This window comes from Ornithodoros turicata, chromosome 3 (genome assembly GCF_037126465.1).
Source record: "Ornithodoros turicata isolate Travis chromosome 3, ASM3712646v1, whole genome shotgun sequence".
Classification (NCBI taxonomy): domain Eukaryota; kingdom Metazoa; phylum Arthropoda; class Arachnida; order Ixodida; family Argasidae; genus Ornithodoros; species Ornithodoros turicata.
In genome coordinates this window covers 7,281,799-7,294,527 of record NC_088203.1, presented here as the reverse complement: position 1 = coordinate 7,294,527, position 12,729 = coordinate 7,281,799, and the positions used below count along the sequence as shown (strand labels likewise).

Sequence of the window (12,729 nt, the reverse complement as noted above, 5' to 3'; positions counted from 1 at the left end):
TTCCTTCATCATCATGCACCAGTTTGTCTGCGCCATATCCATTTTATCATACAGGGTTAGCCGTGATAAATTTCCGTATTTCGTCCGCTTCGTAAACAATACCGCTGTCACGGCAGACGCTGGAACTTTCGTCAAACACGGGATACTATAGGACTTGGATCCTTATTGTGAAGGGGATCATTATTTCATTCTCCGCATCACCACCATTATTTCATTCTCCGCATCACCACCAGCAATGGGGTATAGTATCGCCCCCTGGCGATGAAACTTCCCGCTCATCATCTCGCAAGAAAGTTGTTGCTGTTGCTCGTCAAAGACGTATGAAGTGCTAAAAAATCGTGTCAAAAATTTTCAGCTTCCAGATTTGTTCCCGTAAATTGCTAAAAATGCAAAACCGTTCGTTCCTATATACACATTGCCAGTCACTGTCACTCTCTTTCACCATTTTCCTTCGTCGGCAGGAGTCTTCGGGGCGTTGCAATTACTAAATCTGTAAGTGAAAAATAAAGACGCTAATACCCCTGTGACACGGATTAATTTAGTGTCACTTTCAGCGAGTGACACTCTCACTTAGTGTCATTCCCGTGCTGTCACGCGGCATCTTTTAGTGACACTTACCGGAAAATGTACCAACGATTTATAGCCGTGTTCAAGTTTAGAAGGAGCCGAAATCTAGTCCGTCAACTAACCGTATTTTCCGCTGTATAACGCACGTGTTATACAGTAAAAAAGTGTTCTGAAGAGGTCCTGCGCGTTATCTAGCGGTGCGCGTTGTACACGGAAATATTTTCCTGCAGAGTTCCTTTTCAGGTCGGTGGCGTACAAATTCTATAGCCTCTTCCAGAGTGCGCTGTGGCTTTCTCCCATAGCTCTTGTAGGGTCAGTTGACAAATCCGGCGCAAGGGCACTGGAGTTCATAAAGGGTTAATCATGCTGCTTCAGTAGTCAATAATCTTGAATTCATTTCAGAAGAATGGGGCTATTGAGAAGGGACGCGAAACGGAAAGCAGAAAGGAGACTGAAGTATACTATGACAACGACGCTGTTGCATCGGAGATTCACGGATTTCACTAAATGTGTTTTAAATATAGCATATGCATATATGATACACCGCTTCGGTTTATTGTGTATACTGGTGGCAGTACAGTAGCTTGTAGCACCATTCCGTTGCGCGTTACACATCGAACATTTTTTCAAATTGGGCCCGTTTTTAGGGGCGCGTTATACACCGGAAAATACGGTACATATGCCGTTGGAGACAAGGAGACGCTATAGCGCGCCAGGAGAAATACTGCAGCGCCACCATGCGCCATCAGTAAGGGAGAGGGGAGCGCACTTTCTGGCGCAGCGTAGTGTCATGCCGCCAGTCTTAACAGCCAATACGGAAGCAGAGGGAGTATGATGGATTACATTATCTGGCGCAGGAGGCAGAGTGGCCTCTCTGTGTCCAGCCATCCTATCTGAGGCGCAGTAATATTTTGAGAGCTGACGGACTAGATTTATTTTCCTTCGAACACGACTATAATGAGTTCCCGAAATCTCACTTCATTTCTCTGCGGCGGCCCGAGTGCGTAGTCTCGACAGCAGGCTTTGGCGTACGGGTTAAGATATTAAAGAAAAGCGGAAGGCCCTGCCAACCACAATATTTTTAGACGAGTATTTGCAATAGCGCGTTTATTTTCTTTAAGTACGGGGTAACATTCTGCCGAACGAACATGTAATTACTCTCGTAAACAGACTGTGAAAAGCTACGCAGAGTGGCCTATCTTCTCCGCGGCCATATTTGTTGTTGTCATACGGAGCATCAGAAACGGATCAACAGTCATGTCGGAATTTAAAGCCTCGGAATCAAATTTCTAAATCAAAGCAAAACGTTCTTACGACGGGAGTGTGGCGCACGCCTAAAAATTTTGTCGCCGTTCACTATCATCTATCGTCATTGCCGTCATAGTTTAGTGACCCTTACTTAAGCCGTGTAGCACGAATGTAATGGAAGTAACATTCGCTCAGGAACAGTTCACTTCACGAAAATGACACAAAATTAGCTCGTGTGAGACGGGTACAAGATTGGATACTAGAGAAGACACCATCTGCCATGTTCAAACCAGCGTGCACAAAATCACCCTTGCTTCATACTATTTTTCACCTTTTCCATCTAATTTGTCAACGTCGTACTCATAACTTTCGCGAAATCAAAAATATCCGTCGAGCCGGATTCGAACCAGCGACCTATGGATATCTACAGGAGTAACATCTACAGTCCACCGCTCTACCAACTGAGCTATCGACGGAACGAGTGCACCACAGCCTCTTTGTCAAATCTCTGGCACTATAGCACTTCGTACACACACCGTAACTATGCCGCAACATCTCTTCCTCATTCGCAGTGCGATTATCTCACGGACGCTGTTGAGACAAGCCCGCTTTGAATTCCGCTCATGTTGCAGGAAGGCGCATTCCCTTACAGCGCAGCGTGTGCTTATCTGCGCTTGCACGACAGCGACGAATTAACGTGTGGTGAATTAATTTTACAACAATATTCTTAATCTGAAGAATTGGGCTGAGGGCGTTTTAATGATTTTTTATAAGAATTTTCGCGTGTTTTCTGTTGTTTAAAACGACAACAACTAATAAACATTACAGAAATTGGTATAAAATCTACAGTTTCTAAAAAAGTGCGATGTAGGAAAACGTCCGAATAGCGAGCCAGTGAATGCCGAATTCGAGTGATATGCCTTTGGATCGACGAGTTGAGAGGATCCCTTTCCCGTTCACGTTCCATACAGGAGCCGCCCTGGGACAGTCAGTGCCTGAATTCACGGGGTAGTCTTACCACCAGAGGTGTCGCGCTTCCGAAGCACTCCCGGCTCGGGCCTTCGAAGCAGGAGATTTGCCGCATCATGCGAGCCTGCCGTTAACGTAGGAGAGCCAAAAAAAAAAAAAAAGCATCCGAAATTCATCACCCGAAATCGCCATAAAAGCGACACCATGAAAAAGAAGCGTCCGTCGAGCCGGATTCGAACCAGCGACCTATGGATGTCCACAGGATAAACCTCTACAGTCCACCGCTCTACCAACTGAGCTATCGACGGGACAAAGAACAAACCTATGCAAGGCTCGTCAAGGAAATTTGAGTGAAAGTAGTGCACGGCCTAGTTTCGCACGTGGTCAGTAAATTGCGATGCACGGCCCAGCCGCGCCCTCTCAATGAAAGGACAAGAAATAGCGCGACTAATTTCCTGACTTATTCCCGTCCTTGGAAAGTCCCGCTTCCGCATACCAACGACTTCCCTTCGATACCGGACACTCGTAAAAATCATTATTACGTAACATTCTTAGAAAACCATCCTCGCTAGTTCGTTTGATGTTTACTCAATAATTGTGTCACGCGAGACTAAACATACGGGCAACAGTCGTGTCATGTACCTACAGCTTTACCGCGTGATGACATGATACTCCAGTCAGATATCTTGTCATGATATGTCATGATGTCTATCATGTCATGTCATATGTTAGATATGATATTCCAGTTAGATATCATGTCATATGTTAGATATGATATTCCAGTCACGATATTCCAGATATTCCAATATAAAGATTAGCAACATTGTCTAAGGAAAGATGAACTTAAACGTCGCTGTGACACTTGCGCATTTGTGGTTCACTCACGCGTTGTACCCCGTGCCGAGGAAAAAAATTGTGTTATTAAAAATATATTATTATTATTATTAAAAATATATCATTTTTATGCGATGTGGTTGGCAACATACAAACACTCGAGTACACTACTGCGTCGAACTATAACATCACAGGTGCGAGAGCCTAGCTAGGCCATTCCTATTGGCTCTCGCACAAGCACGTGACATCTCCCGCGGCCGCATACGTAACTGGCGGAGGTCCCTTCCGCATGAGTTCCAGTGTTTGCGACGCCGATTTTCTGCGAGTCTATTACCCGTTTTGGTCTAAAACTGGGAGTGCAAAGTGCACATGGACGCAAATACTCGCCCTTTATAGGGACGGCTATACAGTTTGGCACGACGACACTGGCGCCGGCTTTCTCCCTGGTGACGGGTGGAGGAAAAGTTTTCCAGCATATTCTACAAGCGTATATGACGCTGTTGGCGATTTCACACGTCATCACGTGAATTCTGTGTTGTGTTGCCACCAGGGCCGGCGATAAGGGGGGGGGGGGGAGCGAGTAAGGTGATCGCCATAGGCCCAGCGCTTGCATAGGCTCCACGCACGAAGCCCTCAACCAAGGATTTTTGTTTTTTTTAATATCAAGTATGCAGTTAATCGCACGCGCGATCTTCGACTAAAACAGAAATGAGAGAAGAATGTGTTATGTGCCATTCCGTCATGTGATGAGAAAAAGTCCCACTTTTAAGAAAAGGCCCCGCGATGTGCCTTTGCCTCAGGCCCCACACACCCCTAGCACCGGCCCTGCTTGGCACCACCCCTTTCCACCACCCTTGCCACCACAGGGGGCACTGATGGCAGTGAGCGAGGGCGGCCCCTGGACAGCAGAAAGAGCCCATAGGTGTTACAAACTTTATTTGACGTTGCGTTAAATATATTCGCGACACAAAAATTCCATACAGAAGACTGCGCTTGTGGAACTGCTTGATCATACACACCATTTCTGCACCCTTCATAAGTGTGAACGTTTGCACCCTGACGAGTACAAACGATCACTTGCACGTGCCCACTTCCCAGAACGATCTTTCGCGTATCGCTGTACCTGTAACGTTCGGTCGTCTATCAGGCTGATGAAAGATAGAAGTCACTAGCTGTAGTTCTCATCTCATAGCCAACATCAGTTCTCTCGTGTTTATCAGGCTAATGCCGAAAGAGATGCTTCGTCTATACTTAGGGAGTGACTTTTTCGGGTTACACCCGATTCCGACCGGTTATTCCCCCCGAACTGAGCTCCGACGAATTCGGGTTAAACGTGATTTCTACCCGAATTCCAGTCACTATGAAATCCTGAAGTGACCTTCCCACTGAAGACGAACAAAGGTCGCCACGTGGAACACATGTAGGAATCGGTCACTTACGTTCCCAGCAATACACGCATGTGTGTCAACACTGTCTATATGCCTTCGGGGATTACCGCTGGAAGGTCACGATCCCGCAAAAAAAAAACAAGAAAAAACAAAAAAGAGAGATTAGGAAATGACTTAGTAGACAAGAGGAGAATTCAAAAGCACCCGATAACACACGAAAGGCACAATTATCGCCCGATTTCTCCCCGAATTACAGATTTAAAAATAGCGCCCGATTTTTACCCCCCGAATTTGAGAAAAGCATTTAACCCGAAAAAATCACGTAGAACGTATCAGGAACGTATTTCTGCCTGCTTCTGATTCACTGGACTCACGAATGAAAAATATAATACGAAAAATAAAGAAGAAGAAGAAACGAAACGTTTATTGAATATGCTCGCGTTTCACCGAAAACATTCTGCTCGGAATAATCTTAGTTGCAGATAAAAAGCAGTCCGTCGAGCCGGATTCGAACCAGCGACCTATGGATGCCCACAGGAGAAACCTCTACAGTCCACCGCTCTACCAACTGAGCTATCGACGGGACAAGAAACGGGCGATCGCAACAGACTCTGAGAGCAAATACCTCAGTGGTGACCTCCTTTGAATCCGGGTGCCGCCGTGTTTATCAGATGGAGACAGCTGATGGGGCAATAGCAGTCACGCGCCGAAGGTTAAGGTATTTCAGTTAGATCGAGACGGCGGGGAGTGAGACGGATTGTGAACTGCGCGCTGGGTATTTGGAGTCTGAACTTTGTCGCGCGCTAACTGCGCCTTTTGCGAATTCGCACGATGAAATACGCGGTGTTCTCGAAATCTATAAATCGGTGTACCGCAATTTTATTCGCCCAATTTGACTAAAGTATTGTTCTCTGACGCAGCTGCGGTAACTGCACGGAATCTTTCCAAGAGGCAGCCCGGAGCCAACAGTTTATTTTTATTTTTGATTTTTTTCGGTTTAAGAGGGGGATAATGCGAACGCGTACAAATCACAGAAGGTAAAAGGAAAAGGAAGTAAATGCAGTGTTCAAACTCCGTCTGGCAAGGGCGTTCGAAATAGGACGTGCGAAACCAGGAGCTTTCACAACACGGGTTGGGCACGGGCTGTCACCCCCCCCCCCTGCCCACCCCCCTGCCCACCCCCACATATCCTACAACACATATACAAAACTTTCATATCCAAGTAAAAAAACTCATGTTATACCGAACCCTCGTGCTTCCGAAGCTCGAATATGCTGCTTCTGTGTGGGACCCGGGACAGGCGACACTCATTGCTCAAGTGGAAAGTGTACAAAACCGCGCAGCACGGTTCATTCTCGGTAATTATGCCAGGACAGCCAGTGTTACCTCCATGAAAGCTAGTCTTAACCTATCTCATCTCTCAGTTCGACGCAATGTTACTCGTCTTTGTCTATTTCACAAAATTTTTTATCATAACGATATCCTCCGACACTCTTTAATTTCTTGTCCGTCACATATCTCTTCACGGCTGGACAATGCACAGAAGGTTGGCATTCCCTTTTGCACTACTAACGTATACTTTCAGTCATTTCTGCCCAAAACCTCACTCGAGTGGAACCGCCTTCCCGGCTCTATTTCATCCATTACTGCCCCTTCATTATTTAAGAATGCTCTTTGTGATCATCTGAACGCCACATAGTGATTATTTCTTTTTCCTTTTTTTTTGTCTAATTTTTCATTGTTTTGTGTCTTCTGTATGCATCCTCTTATATTTGAACTTATTGTTACATACGCCCCTCCCCTCTGTAATGCTCAAAGCCCTGAGGGTATCATAAATAAATAAATAAGTACATTTTATATGAATATACATTCTCATATGGGGTGCCGCACCCGCCTTCGTTACGGAATTCCAACACCCCACAAGATGAAAATCATGGACAAATCCCCGCGTGGCCTATATATCGAATGTAAACGGTAGTGGTGCGAAAGAACTGCAGAAAATAGAAGGCTAAAATAATAGTGTAGTAGTAAAAAAGTAGTGGTAGTAGGGGGCAGTAAGTGGTAGCTGTGAAATATTAGTGGGCTATAACACCATCATGAAACAAAACAGCTAGCGTTGAACTGAATTATAAGGAAAAAAACAAAACAAAAATGTAAGCAGAATTTAATCTAACGCAGCGACCTCTACACTGCATCGCTTTATCAACTCAGCCTTATCACGCACCCGACTCACGTCGACAGGGGATGGTAAAACGCTCTATCTTTTTGTTTTCTTTCCTTTCTATCTCGCGTACATTTTTGCCGTAGCTTCGGGCCATGGCCGACTATTGCTTGTACGCAGAACAGGTAAACCCATTCTGCTCACAACCCAGCGTAATCTCAATCCGGCTCCTGCTTTTCATGCATCTCTTCAAGTCTTAACCTGATGGCAGCGCCACACGAATGACAAGCAGGAAACTCCGCTGCAAACATTTGACATCGGTGTCTGTATTAGTGTGTCATCACGTTCACCTATGACGTTACATCACATCTAACTATGAACTCATGAAGCACGAAAAATAAATGGTAACCTTACTTCACGAGGACGTACACGGGACAAACTCGTGAAGACAGAAATGCGGTCGTTATTGAGTGGATTCGACTAACACCAGCTAGATAGTGAAAGCCTGAAACCACGTGACGTTGTCATAAACAGCGTGCCAATCACGACAATGCTTTCGGCGGCCGTTGCTATGGGAACCGGCCACCACGAGCCGCATGGGCGGCTACTTGTAGCCACAGAAAGCCTGTGTTTCAAATAGTCTGCGATGATTGGCCGACATCATGAACTTTCATGTCCACGTGGGGAACGAGTGAGAGAAGGCGCGTGACGCGCCCTCTTCGTCCTCCTTTCCTGCATCATAGGATCTCCCGCAGATACTACGTTGCTTCTGCGTTTCCAGTCACGTGTCGTCTTCATGATTCGGTTACGATTTCAAACATGGAAAGCCACTGACTTCGAGTGGCTGCCCATGCGAGTGATTACGGCTCGTCTTCATAACTGCGGCTGCTTGATTGGCTAGAGTCCTAACGACGTCACAACGACGTCAGGCGTTGTCTGGCGTAAATGGCGCTGTCGTCGATTTCCGTGTCCACTCGAGTCCAGTCGGTAACCGCGATAGTAAAAAAAAAAGAAAAAGAAAAAATATTTGTACAAAGGTTCAAAAGGGACGAACAAGGAGCACTAAACAAAATAAACACAAAGAAAACAGCGTGCGTTACACTAATCCGGGCAACGTCCATCGTGTACGAGCAGCACGAAGAAACACAACGGCGACTTTTACTTCGTGTTGAGACAATACAAAAGAAAGAGTTTCCAGATATACCATCCTTCATTCACGATTGGGATCACTGACTTGTGGCCCTCGTTAGGCAGACACGGCCGAAACGACAACCGGTGATTTATGTGTCTTCAGCGAGATCTTGAGGGCTATGCAACTAAGTGGGACGCTAGATTGGACTTATTATGGGTTGCAACGAAGCGGCTGCACCAGTGCCATCGGTTATTACGTTGACGGGCGTGCAACTCAATCGCTGTACTGTAATCGTATGGTCGCTCTTTCTTTATTGAGTTGGAGTTGAGAAAGGAAGAAATCTAGAAGGGAGTGTGGGCATTTGAGACGTTCTCGTGTCTTACCGATAGTACTCTCCAAGGGGAAAACCTTCCCGAGTACTAGATTATACAGGGTGTCCCAGAAAACGTGTCATTGAATTATAATTAAAAAAACTACACCACCTAGAGTCATGCGGTCAATGGCATTTGTTCTTACTGGGTTTTTGCCACCTCATCATGTGAATACCGTGTAACGTAAGATAATTATGTAAATTTTTGCGAGCTTAAGTCGGAAATTTGCCTAGTAAATGTCACTTTTTTACCCCACCAATGTGAAGAGCGTGTCTAATTTAGTCAAATTAATGATAATTGACAGGGATATTCAGGGGCTATCCCATCGGAAAAAATAGCCGAACATCATGCTCTACGGAGGTCGCACAGAATAGCGCACGATGAATTTTTCAGCGCAATCTTTGTCAGTCCGACGAAAGGAGGTTGGAAACCCAGCCCTCCCCGACATCGCAGAAAGAGATAAAACAGGCACGGCTTATCACGTTCGACTTTCGCTGGGATAATGCCTTCCCTCTCCTAATTTTAGGAAGTGTTACTTTTTCTACTATCATTCTGTGGGCTTGCTTCGGAACCTCCTTTCGTCGCACTGAGAGCGATTGCCCTCAAAAAGTCATCGCGCGCTATGGTCCGGTGCTCCGAAAAGCATGATATTCGGCTATTTTTTCGGATGGGATAGCTCGTGAATGTGACTGTGAATTATCATGAATTTGAGTGAATTGGGCACGCTCTTCATATTGGTGGGGTAAAAAAGTGACCTTTACTTGGCAAATTTCCGAGTTCAGTTCGCAAATATTTACATAATTAAACTTGGAGTACATGACATTCACATTAGGAGGTGGCAAAAACCTAATAAGAACAAATGCTGTTGACCGCATGATTCTAGGTGGCGTAGTTTGTTTATTATAATTCAATGACACGTTTTCTGGGACACCCTGTATACAAGAACTTTATTTTGAGCTAATGAATGGGGAGTTTCACCGCCAGGGGCGATACGCTACCCCAATGCTGGTAGTGATGTGGGGAATGAAATAATGAAGCCCCTTCACAATAAGGAACCAGTCCGATGTATTGCTACAATCGTTAGTTACATTTCATGATTAAATACACGGAAGTCTATGGGAGTTCATGGGACTGATGCTTGCAGTGCTGGGGACTCAATTTTTGGGTGAGGAGACTAAATTGGGAGTAATTGAAATCTAGGGGAGTAGAAGCTGTAATTGCTCGCAAATTTACTGCTTTTTTTCCCCTCATCTTCTTAGGGTGTAGAACGCAGCCGCATTGGACGTAATTTTCATTTAGAGCTAAGTTTTTTTAATAATTTGAATAAATAATTTGACGTTAAAAATGGCGAGGTAACTATGATCCGACTGACGTCACAGAAGACGTCATTCTAAGGACGCCTGAGTGACGTCACACCTAATGCTCGCTGACATCTCAGCACACAGCACCCCGTACTGAACCTCACGGAGGCGGACATGTCTAAGAACAAATTGCTAACATTCTCGGCCGAGTTTCAACCATTGACCCCTATACAGCGAGAACTGCGCTGCTCAGTTTGGAGAACGTCGATCTTGTCGACGTTGTTCCGGTGGGGTAGTTGTTGCCTGCATCCTCGTCACGAACAAATCCGTGCGGAGACGCGACACTTGATCGAAGGAGAATGGGAGAAACTAAAAATAGGTGCTTTTTACAGCAGATGACCAGAAGTGAACACAAGAATCCCTAAATACGCTTCACATCAGAGTATAGCGACACTGAGTTCCACAGGCGAGCAGAGAAGCCATCTTGTTTCCGATCCGCACGAGAGCCATCCTAGGTTGAGGAGTAGAAACAGCTAACATAACAATGCTTGCCATGAATCCCGTGTGTGATTGTTGTGCGGCATCATCTACGTATTGTCCGAGAGATCGTCCAGAAGAGGTCAAGATGAGCTCAAGGCTGTGAAGGTATCTACAATGGTGAGCTGCTCGCTCCAGGAAAACATTTTGGAGCCTGTTCGATAAGTGGCATCGTGAGCACCGTTACGTTACGTCATTGGATTGGGGGAAAGTAACTGTCACAGTCCTCGAACAAAGGCAGCACCCCACACGAGTATATTGCAGTTCTGTTTCCCCGGTTGCTTAAAAAAACATCTGTCCGGCACAGCAACACGGGCAAGAAACTGCGCGAATGGCCTGCGCTCTGTTAGCAGCCATTCGCACACGTGTGATTCCAAGAACTATTCCCCTATATGGTGTCTGGTCCACACTTCGGGCCTCTGTAACTGGACACGCAGTGTTGCACGGGAATGTTGTGCGCTTCCTTAGTGTTTGACACTGACGACAGATTTATGGAGGGGGGTGTTCTAGTCCCGAAGCGGGACAGAATAATGAACTGTAAGCAGTTGGTATCGGGCTAGCCCACGAAGAAGTCGCACACTTTCACGTGGCGTATCGGGCGTCTCGATGTTGTGCCACCAGTATTGGGCTGGTGTATTCTTCAATCAATCTGTGCAATAGTGTTCTCTGCTTCAAGCTCCATCTCCATCCTCCTCAAGTACAATCAGACTTTTCTTCAAGATCATCTTCTCCACTGCGCATCTCGTCTCTACGAGGGACCTCACTCACCGGCTATTGGACAGTCTTTGACCGCAAGTTTGCCTTGTTCTTATTCTTTGTATGTTGCCCTTCTGTAATGCGTAACTGTAACTGTCATGCAAACTTCTCTCTAGTGTTCAACTAGTGGTTCAAGTAACTGTCTATAGCTGAGTGTTTCTTTGTTAATTGCTTATAAATGTGTGTGTTTCCAAAAACGATTGTGTGACTTGGTCTGCTTATTGGTCGGTGACAACACAGCTATTCCCCAGTTACGCCGTCGTGTTGGGAAATCCCTGGCTCATCAAACCACGTGACAGTAACGCCATGCTTTCCCTGATAATAATGTCACATAAAGTAATAAAGTCATACTTAAACAGAGTAGCGACACTGTGATCCAGGAGCGAGCAGGAGAGATAAGCAGAAGCCATTTTGTTTCCGCGCCACGCTAGCGTCACCTAACGTGGCGCTGAAACAAAATGGCTCCTGCTTATCTCTCCTGCTCGCTCATGGAACTCGGTGTCGCTACTCTGTTTAAGTATAACTTTATTACTTTATTTTGTGACTCTAGTGAATACCAAACTGAGAAATGCAACCCCATTTATCATCGAAAGTGTTGTTGCTGAACGTTGCCATATCAAGGCCCTGAGTACTTTCGGAGCCCAGCCGCTGCGAAAGCAGAGCAGTGGATATGTACACCTTGATTTGACCTCGCTCTGTTGTCGGTCAGTTGGAAGAAACTGCTGCAACTAAAGGTGCTACCCTATAAAGGTCTACACGCGCCGGCATGCCGTGCTCTGCAATTACTCAAGGCAACTCAATGCAGCATTGTGTTGTCCAAACATAAAGCTCTGATGAAGATTCAATTTAGGTAAATTTTGAAATGATGAAACGTCGTAGCGCAAAGTTATAACGCGAAAGCTACAAATTCCGCACTCAAAATAATCAAAACGGCGGTGTCGCAAAGAGCAGTTGAAGGCTGACAGCACCGCAGACACACAGCTCTCGATATGAAGGAGTGTTGATACCGTATAATGCCTGATGACACCCCTGGTAATGAGGTAGTGTGTCGCCCCTGGCGATGAAACTCGCCAATCATCAGCGCTGAAATAAAGTTGTTGATTGAGACGCGCTGCTCCCCAGACGCACAACACTGAGGCGGCTGGTATTGCGGAACCCTCTCACTGCTATCCCAGCCGCATGAGTGTTGTGCGTCACTCACGACGCCCCCTGGGGAGCAGCGTCTCAATACTCTATCCAAGTTGGTCAGCCTAGAGTCACTGAATAATGAAGAGTGCTGCAACTGATGTACATCTGCAAGTTCTACGCCAGGGGGCGCCGTGTGGGGAGGCCATATTGGTTCCGTTAAGTTCGCCTTCTATATGTTAATGACGGATCCAGTCTGTAGGCGTCCTTTCTTTCTTCTACCACGCTTTTGCGTCTTTCGTGACGACAATGGATCAAGGCCCTCTTTACAAAACCGCAC

At 46.0% G+C, this 12,729-nt stretch overlaps 1 protein-coding gene and 3 non-coding genes across 5 annotated transcripts in view; all 4 read right to left on the bottom strand.

Moving 5' to 3' along the window:
* LOC135387916 (metabotropic glutamate receptor 5-like) overlaps positions 1-12,729 on the bottom strand; it is a 347,669-nt gene that overhangs the window by 64,407 nt on the left and 270,533 nt on the right. The gene's annotated exons all lie outside the window — the stretch shown is intronic.
* Positions 2,202-2,291, bottom strand: Trnay-gua (transfer RNA tyrosine (anticodon GUA)). Its single transcript is given in 2 exon segments — positions 2,202-2,237; positions 2,255-2,291. It is a non-coding gene; the product is annotated as a tRNA-Tyr (tRNA).
* On the bottom strand, positions 3,003-3,092 carry Trnay-gua (transfer RNA tyrosine (anticodon GUA)). The gene is given in 2 exon segments: positions 3,003-3,038; positions 3,056-3,092. It is a non-coding gene; the product is annotated as a tRNA-Tyr (tRNA).
* On the bottom strand, positions 5,500-5,589 carry Trnay-gua (transfer RNA tyrosine (anticodon GUA)). Its single transcript is given in 2 exon segments — positions 5,500-5,535; positions 5,553-5,589. It is a non-coding gene; the product is annotated as a tRNA-Tyr (tRNA).